This window comes from Crocodylus siamensis, chromosome 2 (assembly GCF_052110815.1).
Source record: "Crocodylus siamensis isolate JL-2025a chromosome 2, ASM5211081v1, whole genome shotgun sequence".
In the NCBI taxonomy this organism is placed as follows: Eukaryota; Metazoa; Chordata; order Crocodylia; family Crocodylidae; genus Crocodylus; species Crocodylus siamensis.
In genome coordinates this window covers 46,284,146-46,298,485 of record NC_143396.1, presented here as the reverse complement: position 1 = coordinate 46,298,485, position 14,340 = coordinate 46,284,146, and the positions used below count along the sequence as shown (strand labels likewise).

General features: G+C 40.2%; 1 long non-coding RNA gene across 2 annotated transcripts in view; it reads left to right on the top strand.

Moving 5' to 3' along the window:
• The window catches only part of LOC149870182 (uncharacterized), a 62,685-nt gene extending 50,140 nt beyond the window's left edge, over positions 1–12,545 (top strand). For both annotated transcript variants that reach the window (XR_016440698.1, XR_016440697.1), the window contains 3 exons: positions 3,069–3,277; positions 4,998–5,125; positions 6,873–12,545. This is a non-coding gene — a long non-coding RNA (uncharacterized LOC149870182). The remainder of the gene's footprint in view (positions 1–3,068; positions 3,278–4,997; positions 5,126–6,872) is intronic.
• The last annotated feature ends 1,795 nt before the right edge of the window (positions 12,546–14,340 follow it).

Below are 14,340 nucleotides of genomic sequence, written 5' to 3'. Positions count from 1 at the left end.
AATGATGACTGCACTGAAATCACAGTTATTTCTAGTTTGAATAGATTAGTTCATTTCTCATTCTGCAAGGCATGCCTGTAGTGGAAATAGTTCTTCAATATTAATTTATTAACAATGCTTTTATAAATGACTTTAAATTTCTTCCAAGATAAGACTGGTAATCAGTTCCCTTAAAGACTACGCCAATGTTAAAATATTAGGCTAACAATACTACATATTTTTAGTAAAATGGTAAAATACTTTGCTCTAAGCCATAATGATCTGGGGTCATTTCTTAACTTAGAATTTACAGACGACTTGCGAGTTTTCTATATACAGACTGTTTTAATGGAGCACATGGCACATTTATACACTTGGAGCACATGACTGGGAGTGGGTGGGGGGAGGGTGCTTTAATTAGAGTGACTCTGAGAGCTGCAGGCCCCTTCTCAGGATCTGGAGATGACTCAGGACAGTGAGTGCATCCTGTAAAATGTTGTGTTATAGAGTTCTGATATACATTTGTGATGTTTCTGAGAGGCGAGTGTGCCCAGGAAATTCAGGTCCACATGAAGTTTAAAGGCCACTTAAATTAAGCATAACCCTGAACCTGCTGTACCTTTGTATATGCTGCATATTGGGAGACCTGAACCTCTTCAGCTTCTGCAAGAGGAGGCTGAGAGGTGATCTTGTGGCTGCCTACAAACTCATGGGGGGGGGTGGACAAGAAAAAGGGGATACAGTGTTTACCAGGGTGTCTGTTGGGGTAACTAGAAATAATGGCCACAAATTGGAAGAGTAAATTCAGATTGGACATCAGGAAAAAATTCTTTACAGTGAGGGTTGCCAAAATGTGGGATAAGCTTCCAAGGGAGGTGGTGCTGCCCTCTTCCTTGCAGGTGTTTAAAAGGAGACTGGGCAGACATCTGGCTGGGGTCATCTGACGCCAGCACTCATTCCTGCCCAGAACAGCGGGTCAGACTCCATGCTCTAATAGGTTCCTTCCAACCCTAACATCTATGAAACGATGAAACATGATTGTTATATATGAGGTGCATCATTCTTAGGCCTCAGTTTTCCTCTTTAAGTCAGAACAATAACATCTGGCTAGCTCATGGGAAGTTTTAAGCTTTCTTAAGTGAAATGATATTTGTGTAGTATTATTAAGGTCAGTTAGTGCCAAAGACAGCACTAGATCCTGGGAGCTGGTGCTTACCTTTGGCACAGGCTTAACAACTTCATACACTCCAGGAATGCCATACTAGTATGTGCTGAAATATAATGCTTGCTATATTTGGGATTTAATTTTTCCAGTACTGTAGTGAAGCATGCATTAAATCAGATCAATAATGCCCCACATAGTTACATCATTAAAAAGGCTGGCAGTGCATGTCAATGAGTAGCTTCTATATTGGTCAGTTCTTGGCATCTGAATTGGATTTTTTTTAATTATCATATCAGATAAATTACAGATGAAATAATAGAAGGGCAAAAAAAGTTGACATGGATGAACCAGACACATGAGCATACTGCAGGTGTCTTATTTGATTATGGCACTCATCCCAGTTCCAGTGGCCTCTGCTGACACTGTTTATAGCAAGTTACAAGCTTTCATGTTATTACTGGGAGTTTTTTTCTAAGGTGACTTCAAACTGGGGTGAGAATGCAGTCCTTTACTATAAACAGTCTTAATGTTAGCAGCATTAACAATGAAATCTATTCGTACATTATTTGGGATTTAAAAAGATTTTGCTTTTCTTATTTCTATTTTACTTTCAAGAGCAAGGTCTTACATCTTTTCTGCAATTCTCACCTCACGATTATGTCCCTGTGCTCAGAAACCTCTGAGGGATGATTACAAAATTTTTCTGTTTTATTTTTGTCCTTCAGTACACTCCAATTCTGAATGGAGTCAGCCTGAAGAAGCCCTAGGCCATTTAAATGAAGGTTTCAGATGGTATGCACTAAAAAGAGAGTGAAATAGGAAAAGGATTGGAAAGCAAACAGGTCCACTCAGTGGATTTACCATTAGCTCTGACACATTATTTGCCAGGCATTAAAGTTAATCAAGATGAGAAATCAATTGGCAGCCTTTTCCTGCAGATTCCTTTAATTTTTTGGTATCAGAAAACTGGTACTCAACTTTCTACTGTTGGCAATAAGATGATAACTGTGCATGTGTGATATGACATTGTAGTACCTCACCAAAGTGCAAGGGCAACACTTGCCATTAATCAGTAGTCTATAATCAGTTATAGAAAAGATTGCCTACCTCCACTAATAAAAGCTTGTTTCAACATTTTCAATAATGTATTTGTTCAAGAGCACTTAAAGGTAGCAGTAACATAAAGCCTTGTTTCAAATATCAGCCTGTCATTCTCAATCACTTTTTGAGGAAGAGGAAAATGAAATGTGTCCTTTTTAATGCCTGGTATTAACTGAAGAATGAAACTGTGATGTAATGATTGAGCTGAAACCACAGTGTGCAGGGGCACTAGTGTTAAATCACCTAGCTCAGTCTTTCTCTGTTAGAAGATCAGTCCTGGCTGGAATTAATGTGCCTCTGTGCTAGCACATCATGTTTTTCTTGGGAAGGCTTACTCTATGAATTCTTTTCTGGTAGCTCAGGATTCATAATCTCAAACAAATCGTGAAGTTTCAAGTATTTGCTTAGAGATGCAGTCAATAAAAGATGACTATTCAACAACACTTTGATGACTCTCAAACTCATGCTAAGCTGGGGCCTACTCACAAAAATTAAAATACCAAATACTAATGCTAACCACATAGTGCAAGAGGATGTAAGTTTATGGCTAATCCATGTAAGAAGAAATAATGAGATATCCCTTCCAGCTTATTTTACTGTATTCATGATGATTTTAAGCAGGCTCCCAGTTGTCTGGTATGTAACCATGTGAAACGTATATCTTTGATTAATTAGTATGTTAAATATTTCTCTTGCAATTAACTCATGTTACGGACAGGAAGAGTCATTCTCCATATATGATAGCGTGATAGATATCTCCTCCTGATTTTTCTGTTTTGGCTAGTGATTTCCTTGATTTCTACCCCCCCCGCTCTCTCCCCAGTCCTCCAAACCACTGCGTGGGACTCTTCCTTGATTTATTCAACTAAAAGAAAGCCTTGAAGATGCTGGTCTAAGGGTATAAGAATGAAGTGAAAATGGCTAACAGTGTGCGCTTCAGGAGTGAGAAATCTCTCTGACACCAACTGCTGCTGCACCCCAGCCATATCAAGAAGCTGGAAGAAACAGACGGTCTCTCTTATGGCCTATTTGGTGAGAAACCATTATCCTGTAGCTAATTACTGGACTGCTTTGGTTTGGGCTCATTTGACTTTGAATACTTGTAGTAAATAAAACCTTTCTGTCACTCATCAAACTAGGTGATGTATCAATCCCTTAGACTAGTCCAAAATCCTAGGTTTTTTATTTTCCACTACTTCTAACTCGGTCTCAGGCTACCTGACTACCTACTGTGCTGTTTTATTTACCTCAAATGTGATTAGTTCAAAGCATAGTTTCAGAAGATAGTGTAAGATTTCATGGGGGAAAAATGGAGGAAAGATGTCCTCCACAGAAGCCACAATTCAAACAAGTGATTTGGAAACACTGGATGTGACTTGATTGAATATGAAATGCACCTATTTTGTATCTTACTTTTGTTTCTCATATTTTCTACCAAGAATTCAGACAGCTTCTTATACTATGAAATATCCAGTTCTGTTTTTTGCTGCTGCTTCTTGTTTTTAGTTTTCAGTCTGCAGCCACAATATGGTAGTTATTATATATGATTTCACTGAAGTGCCCTAGGGAAACTAAATGCTAACTGGATTTATAGGTGGTCAAACAGGACTCAAGCACCTAGGTTTCCTCCTAAATCACAAATGTGATCCTAACTAATCCTACACATTGGGTGTGTCTGCACATTCATTAATGCACCTCGCCCCCCATAAGCTGGTGCATGGGCTTTTTTAGATGCTAACAGTGCAGTAGCTTAATACTATTGTGCAGTAGTGTATTAACAGAGGTTTTGCATAGCACACTACTACACAGTGTTATTAGGTTACTTAATAGTTAGCATCTTGTGCAGACATATCCATTGGCCACAAAAACACTTAAGCACTCATATTCATTTGGTATGACCAGATGAAAGATATCTAACAATATAAACTTGCCATATTGTGTATTTTTAGAAACAACCTGGATAAGCCACCTAGACACCTTGTTCCCACTTAAGTTCAATATACTGAATATCTGTACATGTCCAGAAGACAACCCTAGGGCTGACCCCAGCCATATGCACCAGCCCTGGGGCTCTGCTTTTCTTACTCTTTTTTCCCCCACCTCCCTCCCACACCAGAATATTTTTAGCCTCCTTGACCTCCCCACCAGATGGGCAACCCCGCCTTCAACCCAACAATGCTTCCTCCCTGCCCCATAGGTTTGCCCAACAGCCCCACAGGCATGTAGCCCCTCCTGATCCCACTCTCATGAACTGAGATTCCTGTCCTGTCCTGGCTCCTGGCACTTGAAGGACCCAATCTACAATTACACTGGTTAAAGTAAGCAGTACGATCATAGATCAGGCCCTGGGAATGTCTGCATGTATTCTTAGGAGTCAGTCTCAGTGACTCTCAATGGGCAGTTAGTAAGCATACTTCTGAAACTTTGTTCTCTAAGCCTCCAATAATGTAATCCAGTAACTACTGACTTCAAGTCAATTGCCTTGCAATTACTTTGCAATTATCAGTTTGATAGGCAAGGTGCTTTGCGAAGCAGAGAAAAAGCATTGCCTATAAGTGCAAAATTAGTGTTTGTTGCAATTTGCCATTTTTATTTATTAATACAAACTTTTGGGATGAGTGGATGACAGATATCTGATACATTTTAACCTTGTCTATAGGAAAGGTGGGAATAATATTGCAGCCTCACATCTATCTTAACTCTTCTGTAAGTTCTTTGCAAAGGAGAAGAATGATTTTTGTGTTCTTCACAGAACAGTTTTACATTGCGCTTACCAAGGGGACCAAAGTACGTCAGAACAGCAAGAAAAGCCTTTTGTGACAGCATTAATGACAATATGGAATTCCAGATGAAACTGAATTCAACTCTTTTCACCTTAATGTATGTCAGAAGAATATTAATATCCTAATTAATAGAAAACATATAAGAAAAATGTATGGAGTTCAGGCCATTTTTTGTCTCATTTCAGCTATTTAGCAGGGGCAAGTGATATACAGCACAGATACTCCAATATATGGAGAGAAATGTATGCATCTCATGGCAAATCCCTTTAAAGCCCCTCTGGATTACTTAGGTGCATTGCTGCAGTTGGTTTCCAAATACCTTTTTCTTTAGCAAATATATATCTTATTTTCTCTGAAAAAATGCTCAGTGTCACAGAAAAATAAATCCTATCAATGCATACAAAATAGCAAGTTACACAAGTTGTACCATGCTACTGAGGTAAAATAGCAATTTTGTATCAATCTAAGTTTCCCTAAATTCCCAGAAGTCCAAAATACTTCGAAGTATTTCTGAGGTCTATTGAGAAACAAAACTCAAAAGGGTCACGATGATCTTAACTTTAGTTTTGGGGGTAGGGACCCTTACACTCAGTTTGAAGAGGAGCCTCAAGGCTTTTGGTTTAGCAGCTCAAATTTGACCTTTTACCATCATAGTCCATCTAACTTTGAAGACAGACAGACACCCCCTCCCCCCACCATGGATATACATATTCATGTCAAACATGCTTGCAGTGTCACTTACAAATTACATTATTTAGTTCAGCTAACAAAAAATACGTTGTGATTCTGCATTGCATTTCATACAAGACACAATCGTTCAATACAGAACAAAATGTCATTTTAACATAATGCCTGTTGGGGATCTCATAAATGATGAGTAATGTACATGTTTGGGTAACTGGATTTAAAAATAGCTTCAGGAGAAGAATAGGCTGCTTTAACTTGAGCTTTTATACTGGCCAAAACTATAATAGATTACTGTATCTCTATAAGGCTTTCAAAATGTAAGATGTAGCACAGGAAATGGGTAGCAGCCACTGGGGAAAACGCCAGTTGTTTAGAACAATCTATCATAAAAATCTTACAGCCATATTTTTGTGTAAGGGAACGATCAAGCAGAAAAATAAAATTTTGACTGCAGTATAGATAGCCAGTCCAATACTACCTTTAAAACTAGCTAGGACTGGTAACATTAGCAAAAAGTTGTCAAGGAACTGGCTTTACTTCACCATGGACTATTAACTTAAGTACAAGCTCTCCAAGAACCCTGGACACTTGTTCAATGATATTTGGCCAGAGAGGGGAGGGAGAGGGGTTCATGCAACAATAACTTTCATATTTTTCTCCTCAGAAATTGTCTCCACACACTTTTAAATTAAATTGCCTTAAAAAGAATTTCAAGAAAAAGCAGGATATTGATTTGGATGACGTATTATGATATATTCTCAGTCTTTTTACCCCTAGGCATCTGGTCTTGTTTCTATGAAAGCCCCATGTTCTAATTTTGTGCATGCTAAAAATATTTTAAAATGTAAATATATTTCTCCTTGCCATGCCTTACTTCAGGGCATTCCATTGCTAGCCAGCCCATAGAAGGGATGTCACATCGGTCATCAGTAGGATAAAGAGGGGAGGAAGGGAAAACAAAAATAGAAGAAATCTGTGATTAAATACAGGCTTCCTCAGATGCATGGAGGTCAGGGTGGAAAAGAGTCACTTTTAGGAAAAACAAGTTACAACCTTCTTTTTTTCTTCAAATGCGATCTCTCTTTTTAGTATTCTATTTAATAATTAAATTGCATTTGCATTACATAAAAATAATCTGGCCATTATTAAATTTGCAGGACTATACAGAAGGAGCAGCAAGGAAAAATAAACTCTGTTGAAAGTATTTTGATATATATCACACTGACGTCTCAAGCAAAATTGACCCCTTCCCTGAACTCACATGCTGAAAAATCAGCAAGCTTAAAAGGAACAAAGTATGGATGTAAGAACTCTTCTGCAAGAGCTGCTGTGACTATGCATAGGAGCTCCAAACCCAGAAACCCTTAATACGAGCATACCAAATGATGGCAAGGTCTCACTTGCATGGTGAGTGACTGGAATGAAATTCCTCATGATCATAAAAATAATTACATATAGGTTCTTTTGCAAGATTAGAACTTGAGAGATCTGAAAATGAGAATATTTAAGGCTTTGTGTAAATAAACTGACACCTTGATTTCACAAGAAGTAAACCAGAAGCTACTGCAAACTTGAGAGAACAAGTATAATAAGTACCAGGCTTCCAGCACAACTAAGTAAATGCATCTTTACCTACCTAAAACTGTCAAGAGATCTCAAAGATAATGTTGTATAATACTAAGTTAATTTTCCAACAAGTGTCAAAACTATTAGATAACCATCTTGCAGATTTCATGGCCAAAAGGCCATATCTGCCATGTATAACAAGGGAAACCATAAAACCTCATACAAATGAAGCACAGAATGAAACCATACTGAGTAGACATTATTGATTTGTACTGCACAAAGAATATGAGTCATGCACCATAGCCATGTTGTGCTGTAGCAAGATATCTCTTCTGACAGAAGACAATACATGGTGCTGACAGACAGAGGGATGTATGCAAAGAAACAGATAGTGTTTGTCAGGTGAGCTGTTAAGCATAAGACAGCAGTCTCAACACATCAGCTGCCTCACTAGTGTCAAGTTTTTGTAGGTATAGCAAAGGAAAAAAGATTAAAACATGAATTTTAGGGTATACGAGGTAGCCTTGTAGATGTTTATGTGTAGCTCCTTCCATGAATGAGGGGCAATGTGGAAGGAAGCTTGAAGGTCTAGAAGTGTAATAAAACTACTATAGAGCACCACATCAACAAAAGGAGGTTTAAAAAAATATATCCAAATCATGGAAGTACTGGTTACAGAAGGGGTCTTAAGTTATTGTGCTATCTAATGGGATGGTAATACAGAGTAGAGGTGGGAGCCGACATGTTAACATTCTATATTATATAGACTATACTAGATAGTTAACAAAGAGCCAAGCAAGTTTTTGGGAGTGCTGGGGAGAATTTTTGGGATAGAAGAAACCAGCTAGGGATGAAAGTCCTTCTCAGTTTGCTGCTTACTAATATGGAGGAACAGGATGAGAATCTCAAAAGAGGAAGACACTTTGGGTGACTGCAATTATGAAATGTTAGATTTCATCCTGAGGAAAGGAAGGAGTAAAGCAAAATAAAAACATGGATCTATTGAAAAAACACACCTTTCACCAACTTAAAATTGGTAGACAGGACTTCATGTCTAAGGAGGAAAAATTGTCCAAGACAGTTCCCAATGTGAAGGCAAAGAACAGCAAGAGACAAACTTTTTTAAAACAGTGAACTTCCCCATGGTTTGTAACTTTAAAAAGGAATCTCACAAGTGGAAACTTGGCCATATTACTAAGGATGAGTACAGTAGTATAGTACAGGTATGTAGGCAGAAAAAAAATCAGAACAGCCAGATACAAATTGAGATACAGCTGGCAAGGGTCATAAAAGGCAACAAAAATATTTTGTATATGTAACAGCAAGACCAAGAGATGTAATTGGTCCCTTACTGAATGGGGAGGGGAAACCTGATAATGGATAGCACAAATAAGGTTGAAGTGTTTAATACCTTCTTTACTTCCCAAAAAATTTCAGCTGTCAGATGAAAAGCATAGTTAGCAAAAGAATAGGACAGTCTGGAGTGGGGAATAAAAGCACTGTCCATCACCTCCACATCTACATGCTCATGTACCATGTGATCCATCATGCCACCCTCGTGTCCTGCCAAGACACCAAGTAGGGGACCTGTTTGGCGAGTGTTTGGCTGGGGCACCCCAGTGACTGAATCTGTACTTCACCTTCATCCTACAAGCCACTGGGGACCTCAGATGGCGGCTCCTCCATGCAGCCATTGCCACAGGCATGTATGTGGCAATCTTCATGGACACCCTGGCTCCTGCCCTTTCTCTGGGCAGAGGAAGACCCTGGTGCACATGACCCTGGAGTGCTCCAGGCTGCAGTCTCTCCACCTCCACCTTTGGAACCTCCTCCTGGTTCTGGTTGAAGTTCACCCCCCACCTTCTTGTTTTTTGGTCACCCCATCCATGGACCACCAAGTCCTGGGACCCCTTGGTCAACCTCCTCCTAGCACTGGCCAAGTGGGCTCTGTACTTGACTAGGAAGGAGGCTCTGGCTAGGAAGGTGTACAGGAAGTGTGTGGCCACTTTCTTCTCCTTTGTCTGTGCATGTTTCCAGGCAAACACCAATGGGCAGTGTCCACCGGCTCCTTGGATGCCTTTGAGGACCGGTGGTTATGGCCTGGAGGGCTCTTCTTGGTGTCCCCTCCAGAGAACTTCTTTTCACATTTTGAACCTGTGACCCCCACATCACTCTTGCCCTTTTCTTCCTTAGTTGTCCCACCAATAAATAAATAAATAAAAAATTATCAGATGTATCTTTCAAACTTTAAACCCACACAGTGGGGTCTATTAGTTCACTAGGTGGGCCTTAAGGCCCATGATCTCTGGAAAATACAAATAGACAGGAACTTCTGAGGCATTGGTATCTAGGGAGACTAGCCCCTTGTGCCAGCTGGACTGCTAAAGCAGCCCTAGCCTGGAGTGGCCCCTGCACCTGCTACCCACTGTAACAGTCTGGCAGTGGGGGCTGCTACCTGCCTATGATGTACGGCCACCTGTGATAGCATCCACCCCATGGCTGCGTGCCTGCCAGGCCCGAATGGGGACAACATGGCCACTCTACCTGTGGTATAGGCACTGCACCAGAGCCTCCTGCACCTCTGGGCCAGCTGCCAGTGGGCTGTGTTCACAGAGCTGGCCTTCATGTGGAATGGCTGTCATGTCTTCTAGTACCCCCACTCTGCCATCTGGGCAGCTATCATGCAGAAGATGTGCTTGTTACAGTGGCCCACTTTGAACAGGCATGTGCTTGCTCATCTGGACTCAGCCTTTGAGTGCTTTTTGGAATTAAGAAATAAACAGAAAAAAATGTACAACTAGTTTGTAGGCAGACAGAGTTCTTTGGATAAATGTGATGTCTTTTATTAGACCAACTAAATAGTTGGAACAATTGTTCTTTGCAAGCTTTCAGGCAGAAACACCCTTCTTCAGGCATAGTGAGAGTCTCCTGGTGTTGTATGTTCTCCTGGGTAGAATAGAAGCATAAGCCAATATGCAAAATGCAGGTCTGTGAAAATGCAAATGCATGGTAGGGAAGATCAGAGAGGATAGGAGAAAAAGTGGAGGGGTGGGGGAAAGGTGGGGGGGAAATGTGTTGACTTGGTGATAGAGTGTAGCTGGTAAAATCTAGAGAAGTTATCTAGGGCTAATGGATGGCAGGCAGGTCATAAATAGTTTGTAGTAATGTTAATAATGTGCCACAAGTAGTCTATAGTAATGTTTCCATTACTGGTAGGTAGTTAGTGAATCAAAATACATTTTGTGACAAGGTAATTGGGGTGTATTTTTTATTATAGCATAATAAACATTCAGACAACAGGTGTCTTCAAATAGGGCTCACAGCTATTGTTATTATCTGTTACATATGTTTTAACCCTAGGTTACTTTAGTGTTTGCTCATCCGTGTTTTTTTCAATCTCCTTAGCTCATTGGCCTGTGACCCTATTCCCCCCCTGAATCACCCATACAAATTTGGGAATTCTCCTTTTGGCTCTTGTGAAGTTTGGTACACAGGGTTTGGTACACAGCATTTGGCAAAAGGGGGCTTCGACTGCTAGCACTCTTTCTGTGTAACTGCGTAGACAAGTAGCAGCATACGGTTCCTAGCACCTGCCTGCCCACTTGTGACCCAGGGTGCATTATGCTGGCCCACAGCTAGAAAAAGATGCCTACTTTTGTACTAAGCTAGTAGACAAAAGGTGGGCACTACCTCTTCTTCCTCTTACATGCACTGTCTCAGAACAAAGCAGTTGCTAAGCATGCTTTCACAGCAGCTAAGGAACCTGGGGTCTTAGGCAGAATTTACGTACCTTCTGGTATTTGCATCCTAATAGAGCTTATGTTTGCTTTTAATTAATTATTTAGTGAATTATTCCTTGGGAAATGAGACTGAGGGAGGGCCAAAAAAATTAGAAGTTCTGTTTTTGTAATATTGTTATTAAGTGGTCTTTCATGGTGAGAGGCTAGGACATGGTCACAGTTTTAGTTTGGACTGGAGACAGGTCTATAGGAGGGTGGTAGATCTGTATGTCATCAACAAGGATATAATAATTGAATCTGTGTTTATGAATGAGATCATGGGCCAAAAAATTGTACAGAAAGAAGAGCAGGGAACCAGTGATGGAGTGCAAAGAGCTTTATGAAGTGGAATTGAATGTAATTCCCTTGGGACTTGAGCATATGCTTGATAAATAAAAGCATCTGACCCATTTGATTATCTGATCATCTGCAAGTCGATACATATATAGGAAAGGATGCCAAACTCCGAGCTCTTAAAGCTCCAGAGACTAGTTAGAATAGAGTATTTCTGAAATTACACATTGCACTTGTTCTCATTTTATTGACTTTTCAAGCAGAGCAGCCAGAAAAACTATTGATGAACACAACACTGAATTCACTTTCTAAGAACAAAAAGCAGCAATCTATAAAACTGACAAAGACAACAACATGGGGGTAAATTTGCATGCAACTACAGACAAAAGCAGAGGTATGTTAACCCCTTGTTGTCCAGAACTGGTTTTTCCTCCTGAAACATTTTGGTTTGTACCACTGCAAAAATGTAATTAGAAAACACTTTAATCTTATCTAAACCAGTAACATGTTTCTCTTTAAGTATGCTTCTAATTAAAATGGCTTTTGCATTAGATTTTTTAAAAAGTTCTTTGTAAATAGAAATTTATGTTTGGACAAGTACATGGAAGATTCCAGACAGCATCTGCTAAATATGCATGGTCCATCATATAGATGCATAAAATGTAAAATGTAATCCTTTAAATTAACAGCTACTCCCAATGGACTCAGTGAAAAGCAAGGATATAGTCTTGGATTTAACCATAAAATCATTTGAAAGCTAATTAGCAGCAGCAGCAATTAAATTTGCCATGCTATGCTTGGGATCAAAGGAGGAATTAGTTGGCAGACTGTTCTCTTGCTACTGCCAAACTATGTCCAAAACCACAGTAAAACTTTCATGTTACTTATTTTTTCCACTGTAAAATTAAGTTATGTATATGTGCACTGGGAAGAAAATGTGCTGACATGTTATTCCATCAAAGCTTTTTAAGTGCTTTCTTATGGCAAGGTACAAGATAGCAACATTTGAATAACATCTAGGCTGAACTGATGCAAAGGGAATTTTCAGACGGAACGAGGCAAGATTTGAGTTGCTACATTTAAAATTATTTCCATTTCTTGTAATCTTGTCTTTATTCTGTCCATTTATTGCCAAACTACAGGAAATTATATTTAAAATAATAACATTATGTTTCTGGGAAAATAAAGAGTTGTATCCAAAACTCCTTGAAGTTTTTTTTACTTATTTGTATTAGTATTGGATCAAGAAAAGAAATCAGAAAGCATTTGTACACTTCTATACTAATATATAATAAAACATTAGTTCTGATATATTTCTGGTTACACACTATTAGAAATTTTGGAAAAAAGACTAGTTTTTCTTCCATGTCTCTCTTCATTTAGGACAGATATGGCAGTAGACATTTTTAGAATGCTATTTTAAAATAAATAAAACAGTACATGCCATGAAGAGTCACCTTCACATAGATAAGAATTCTCTCCACTGATAGCAAATAGCCAAGTTAGGTGGCTTAGCCTGATTGGGACAATGATCAAACTAAACATTCATTTACATTATTGAAGGGCATCCACCATATTTAACTATGAGGCAATGGGAGGCTGGGGGGTGGGGGCAATTTGCACTTCTGTCTCTCACTGTGCCTGAGTATACCCAATATACCTATTCATATTGCTGTAAAAGCACATTACATCACAATCAGTCCATACTTGGAGTACAATCAAAGACAACAGTTATCATCTGCCTGTGAAGGGCAATGCAGTTGATACGATGCAATATTTCTGCACAATACATGCTACTGGAATGCATCTAAAAAACTGGATCAGAGATTTATTTCCTGCAGGAATTATTAACAAGTTTATAACTTAAGAAGACATTTTTTGTCACTGATCAGATTATCCTGTGATGTGATGATCCTGAAAGGCAGCAAAGGAATGAAAAGGAGAGTTGGAGGAAATCTGAACCCTATTTCAATTTTATGAGTATGCTCTTTTTAAAACATAGCAGGGAAAATGGAGGGATATTATAGCACAGCCAAAGGAGAAATAGGGACCTAGAGATCATGCACCTGTACTGTTAAGTATGATGTGTATGCTGGTTTCCTAGGCACAGTGTTATGACATACAAAAGAAAAGCACTTAAGAGATCCTTTGTAAGTTAGGGTATGATTTGTCACCAATTTATTCAGTTCCTCAGAGTTTATTTCACTGTAATACTCTCTGGATGTGTCTACACAGGCAAATGCTGAAGGGTGGGTTTACTCTAGAAAGTAAATTACTCTAGAGTAAACGCACCCTGGGCAGGTATCTACATAAATGAGGATGTGGGAGCAAATCTGCTGCTCCTGGCAGCAGTCTGCTCCTTCTCCCTCCCCTGCAGCCAGGGGGAGCTCTAGACTCCCCATGGGTGCTACCCCAGGGGCTGGCAGGGAGCACAGGGCCAGGAGACAGTTGTCTCTTGGCAGGTACTCAGAGATTGCTGCCTGCTATTGGAGCAGGTTCTGCCACCAGAGCACAGGCAGGGTCAATGTTCCCCTGCCCTGGCAGTAGGGAGCTCCTGACCCTGGTTCCCCAAGTGGGGGTAGGGGACTTGGAAAGAGCTTCAGGGGAGGGGCAGGTCTCAGCCCCCTGCCTTGATCCACTGGTGGGGCAGCTAGCAGTGAGCCCTTAGCTGGGCGGGGATTCTCCACCTAGCTGGGACTTGTTGCTAGCTGTCCCACTGGCAGATAGTGTGGGGGACTCAATCCTGCCCCTCCCCTGCATCTCGTCCCAAGCTCTGCACCTCAGTTATCTGATCAGGGCATGGGGTTGGGGTCTACTTCAGACCTGTATAGTTCCTGGCCAGCCCTGGGCTTCATGGGCAAGTGTACACATACAGCCTGGATTTGGCTGGGGACTGCCTGAAATGGGACAGTTCCCAGCCAGCTGCAGGCTGCATGTGCAGAGTTCCCCATACACCCTAGGGCTGACCAGGTACTGTCCTGGTCAG